Source organism: Bison bison, unplaced genomic scaffold (assembly GCF_000754665.1).
Source record: "Bison bison bison isolate TAMUID 2011002044 unplaced genomic scaffold, Bison_UMD1.0 scf7180017864238, whole genome shotgun sequence".
Lineage (NCBI taxonomy): Eukaryota > Metazoa > Chordata > Mammalia > Artiodactyla > Bovidae > Bison > Bison bison.
In genome coordinates, this window is record NW_011494810.1 from 6,574,163 (window position 1) to 6,579,974 (window position 5,812).

Sequence of the window (5,812 nt, forward strand, 5' to 3'; positions counted from 1 at the left end):
ATACCGTTTCTGTCCTTTATTGTGCCCATCTTTGCATGAAATGTTCCCTTGGTATCTCTAATTCACTTGGTATCTAATTTTCTTTTCTGTGACGGTTAGACCATAAAGAAAGCTGAGCACCAAAGAATTGATGCTTTTGAACTGTGGTGTTGGAGAAGACTCTTGAGAGTCACTTGGACTGCCAGGAGATCAAGCCAGTCAATCCTAAAAGAGATCAGTTCATTGGCAGGACTGATGCTAAAGCTGAAACTCCAATACTTTGGCCACCTGATGTGAAGAACTGACTCACTGGAAAAGACCCTGAAGCTGGGAAAGATTGAAGGCAGGAGAAGAAGGGGACAACAGAGAATGAGATGTTTGGATGGCATCATCATGGACATGAGCAAGCTTCCGGAACTGGTAATGGACAGAGAAGCCTGAGGTGCTGTAGTCCATGGGGTCACAAAGGCTCAGACATGAATAAGCAACTGAATTGAAACATACTTCAGCTTAAAAAGTATGAAAACAGAGCTACTCCTGCAGCTTTAATAGCTCCACTTCAACTAGTGACTACATCCACTCCGCAATCAAAAGAATAAGGCTTCTTCAGCAAGCGTGGAGGGTACAGCAAAGAGTCAAGCCCTTGCAGGAGCTTGGGAGCCAAGCAGACTGGAGCCAGAAACCCTGCTCTGCTGCCTGATTGTTACCTCCACCTTTTCATCCTTTAAAAGCTAATGATATCATCAACTCCAGAAGGCTGTTATGGCACATAAATAAAATAACAAATATAAAACACCTCATCTCAGTGGATAACCTGCTAATGACCAGTATCTAATAAATGGGTGCTATTTATATTGATGTGGTTTCACACAATCCTTACAACTTTGTACTTTTGAAAGAAAAAAGCACTGGAGAGAGAAAAATTATGTCTCAGGGCCTATCTGTGTCAGTTTATGTATATGTTGTCCCTGCTGTCTTCCTCCCTCAGACACATTAAAAAATTCTCTGTACTTATTTTTATGACCAATGATTTGCAAGTGATTTCCAACTCTTGTCCTCAGGCAGGAATATCCACAGAAGACATAAAAATATAATTAAGATGTTTGGCATCTTTACTATAATGAGGCTCTAACTCTTCCCAGGCAAGCCTTTACCACTGTATCACTATTCAGTTTGCATTTTTCTTAATAAAACAGAGCATAAATTATGATAGCTAAAAGCCACCCACAGAAGTCAAATTGACACCTTTATTCAAAAAAAAAAAACTTCAGTGGCTATTTTGTCGGGCTCTAGTGCTTTAGGCTCAAACTTCCTGCTGCTGCTTAGTCCCTCAGTCATGTCTGACTCTTTTCAACCCCATGGACTATATTATAGTCCACCAAGTTCCTCTGTCCATGGGATTTTTCAGGCAAGAATACTGGAATGGGCTGCCATTTCCTTCTCCAGCAGATCTTCGTGACCCCGGGATCCAACTCATATCTCCTGGATTGCAGGCAGATTCTTTATCTGCTAAGCCAAAGAAGAAGATTAGAAAAGTGAAAGTGGTTAGACGCTCAGTCATGTCCTACTCTCTGCAACCCCATGGACTGCAGTCCACCAGGAATTCTAACTTCCTAACACAGCTTATTTGGCCCTTCCCAACAGAACCACCATCAACCTCTGCAGCCTCACCTCTCCTTCCTTTCTGCCAAGCTCTCCAAATACACTGTACAGATACAGTATACTCCTGTACATGCTGTTTCTTTTAACAGGGACATACTTTTTACAAAATTTGTAACTTGCAATACCAAACTAGTACAGATCTTTTGAAAGATATTTCATTCATATTTTGTTGTGGAATCCAGAGTCGCAAAACACACCTCAGAAGACGCTCAAGACAGTGGAGTACAGCTTATTATGCCAGCGGGTCCAAGAGGAATCAGTTCCCAACAAGGACCCTGATGTTTCTGAGAGGCCCATTTTTATACCCCACCCCCAAATGACTGGTTACATGTTAGCAACTTCCTTGTTGTATATGACTGAGTTTTATAACAAGTAGGTGCTCAGAGAACAAACAATTAAAGTTAAGGGGGAGGGGGGACAATGGTTATACATCAAGGGGGTATGTCTCCTTGGTTAATCTAACAGGGGCAGCCTGACCTCAACTACAATCTCCATTTGCCATCTTTAAGGAGGGAAGTCTCCAGGAGACCTGGTTTCCATTAGCAACGGTTTCCTCACTCTTGGGCAGAGTTCAGGCCCAGTTTACATCCTATCCTTACGACGGATGACAGGCCTCAAGATGGAGTCTCTCCTGCTTTCCTCACACTGGCCCCAACATTTAAGATATGCTCTATTTCTAACAAGCAAGATTCTGCTGAGAATTTAAATTGAGTCTACACTTCCGGAACAAAACCAATCTCTAGAACTCTTTGCTGTTGCTGCTGCTAAGCCGTTTCAGTCGTGTCTGACTCTGTGCGACCCCATAGACGGCAGCCCACCAGGCTCCCCCGTCCCTGGGATTCTCCAGGCAAGAACACTGGAGTGGGCTGCCATTTCCTTCTCCAATGCATGAAAGTAAAAAGTGAAAGTGAAGTCGCTCAGTTGTGTCCAACCCTTCGCAACCCCATGGACTGCAGCCTACCAGGCTCCTCCATCCATGGGATTTTCCAGGCAAGAGTACTGGAGTGGGGTGCCATTGCCTTCTCCCTAGAATTCTTTAGGCAGTGACAAGTATAGTAATGTATTTAAGTGAATAGTGTTTTAAGTATTAAAAAAGGGCCAAATAATTGTGACGTACTGATCACTCAAACCTAAAAATGCATTTCAATTTTAAAAACTATTATAAGCATAACAGTAAAGAAGTTCACTCAGGCAACTAGTTGAGACCCTAACAGCCTAATGAAATAAAATATAAAGAGCTATAAATTAGTTTATATTTTATTGGTAACACCTAAATATTCTATTTCTAGAACTGTATCCTAACCAATTAAACAAAATGCATAACATGTCAAGGGAAGAAGAGTCTTTAAAAGGTAGAAAATGTCACCAGAAAAAGCAAAACACAGAAATGTGACAGTGAATTACAATTCTCAAATATTAACTAAATAAAACTGAAAACAAGCTAAAATCCAGTACATTTTTTAAACAGTAGATCAGGTTAGAGGGTAGAGAGGAATGAAAAGGCAGAGCCAAGAGGATTTTTAAGGCAGTGAAAACACTCTGCATGAAACTATAATAGCAGATAAATGTTATTACAAATTTGTCCAAACTTCAAGTATGTACAACGCCAACAGTGAACCCTAATCTAAACTATGGACTTTTAAGTGATAATGATGTGTCACCCGAGTCCATCAATTGTAACAAACGTACCACTCTGGTAGGGGATGTTGATAACTGAGAAGCTATGCATGTGGTGGGGGGATGGAGGGGGCAGAGGCCATATGGGAAAGCTCTGTACCTTCCTCTCAAGTTTGTTATCAATCTAAAAGTGCTTTAAAACACAAAGCCTATAATGGGGCAAGAAGAAACCGATCAGAAACATTATAAAATTTTGCTAACCACAGAAGACTAATTTTTAAACTATTTCAACTAGCAGTTCTGAGTAAACTAAAAACTATATGATAAAGCTAGCATAATTTAGCTCTGGATTTATATTTGAAACATTTTTCTTTCAGCGTTCTAGTAGACCTCTTAGCCACATTTTTAAGTGTTATCATCTAACAACTTTAGACAACTTATTTAAATAAATTGTATTCACATACCCTCTCTTCCAAACAGTCTCTTCTAGATACAAACTACTCACCTTTGTCAAAGGTCTACGGAATATCTACTACACATATACAGTCAGAAAATATAAAAAGACCCTTACACTCAAGATTCTGACTCCGAGGTCTTTTGATTCAGCCCTGGGAAAAGGTCAAATGGTAAAGAAAAGCAACCAGTCTGTCTTTCTGTTCCCCTTCTTGAAATACTTTTCTCTTGGCTGAATCAGTCTTATCTATCTTTCTTTCTTTCTTTCTTTCTTTTTTTTTGTGCTTCACCAGTGTCACTTTTTTCTTTTTTTTTTTAAATTTTATTTTTTAACTTTCCAATATTGCATTGGTTTTGCCATTTATTTATGCCACCACAGGTATACATGTGTTTCCCATCCTGAACCCTCCTCCCTCCCCATACCATCCCTCTGGATCATCCCAGTGCACCAGCCCCAAGCATCCAGTATCATGCATCGAACCTGGACTGGCGACTCGTTTCATATATGATATTATACATGTTTCAATGCCATTCTCCCAAATCATCCCACCCTCTCCCTCTCCCACAGAGTCCAAAGGACTGTTCTATACATCAGTGTCTCTTTTGCTGTCTCGTATACTGGGTTATTGTTGCCATCTTTCTAAATTCCATATATATGTGTTAGTATACTGTATTGGTATTTTTCTTTCTGGCTTACTTCACTCTGTATAATAGGCTCCAGTTTCTTCAGAAATCTTTCCTGACACCATCCTGCTATTTTCTATTACAGCATCCTACTTCTCTCCTTCATTGCTGTTCTTTTGTGTTTTTTTTCAACCTGTAATTACATATTTGGTTGCTTTTTTACTGGTTTATCATCTGTAACCAACAACAAACTAAACAGTCTATATGGATAAAGCCTCCAACCGTATTAACAGTAATTAGCAAAGTACTCCATACACAATGATTAAATGAAGACATTCATCTCTTACTCCAGAGAAGAGTCTGATGTAGAGAGACCAATGTAGAGGTGACAACCTCTACATGAAAAATGGTAACATCATCTGTGGGAAGTGTATGGGATTAGAACAAGAGAATCTAGACAAAAGACCTTGAGGTGGCCCAACACTGACACTTTGAATAGAACAGGCAAAGAAGACTAGGATAGAAAAGTCAGATAAATCACAGAGAAATGAAAGAAAGAATGTTTCAAGGATTATTTCAATTGTAGAATTCTCCCAAGAGGTCCAGTAAAAATTGAAAGGCTCCATTAGCTTTCATTCCATTAAGGTTAATGGTGGGACTTCCCTGGTGGTCCAGTGGCAAAGATTACCCACTCACAATGCAGGGAGCCCAGGTTCAACCCCTGGTCAGGGAACTAGATCCCACATGTCACAATTAAGAGTTTGCATGCCACAACTAAAGATAACATATGCCACAACAAAGATCAAAGATTCCTCGTGCTGCAACTAAGACCCTGAATAGCCAAATATAATAAAAATAAATACACATTTCTTAAAGCCTATGTTAACATTACAACAGAAAAGAAAGTTTATTTTAAAAAATGGTACATCTGTATAACATGAGATTCAAGCAAGCAGGGAGAACAGTCCTCACAATCGTGAAAGTACATTCAGTTCAGTTCAGTCACTCAGTCGTGTCCCACTCTTTGTGACCCCATGAATCCAAGCACGCCAGGCCTCCCTGTCGATCACCAGCTCCCGGAGTTTACTCAAACTCATGTCCATGGAGTCGGTGATGCCATCCAGCCATTTCATCCTCTGTCATCCCCTTCTCCTCCTACCCCCCAAATCCCTCCCAGCATCAGGGTCTTTTCCAATGAGTCAACTCTTCGCATGAGGTGGCCAAAGTACTGGAGTTTCAGCTTTAGCATCAGTCCTTCCAATGAACACCCAGGACTGATCTTTAGGATGGACTGGTTGGATCTCCTTGCAATCCAAGGAACTCTCCAAGACTTCTCCAACACCACAGTTCAAAAGCATCAATTCTTCAGCTCTCAGCTTTCTTCACAGTCCAACTCTCACATCCATACATGACCACTGGAAAAACCATAGCCTTTACTAGACGGACCTTTGTTAGCAAAGTAATATTTCTTCTTTTG

General features: G+C 40.5%; 1 protein-coding gene across 1 annotated transcript in view; it reads right to left on the minus strand.

The window, feature by feature from the left end:
• Positions 1-5,812, minus strand: part of DTWD2 (DTW domain containing 2) — a gene marked incomplete at its 5' end in the record, with an annotated part of 73,504 nt that overhangs the window by 65,983 nt on the left and 1,709 nt on the right. The window lies entirely within an intron of this gene.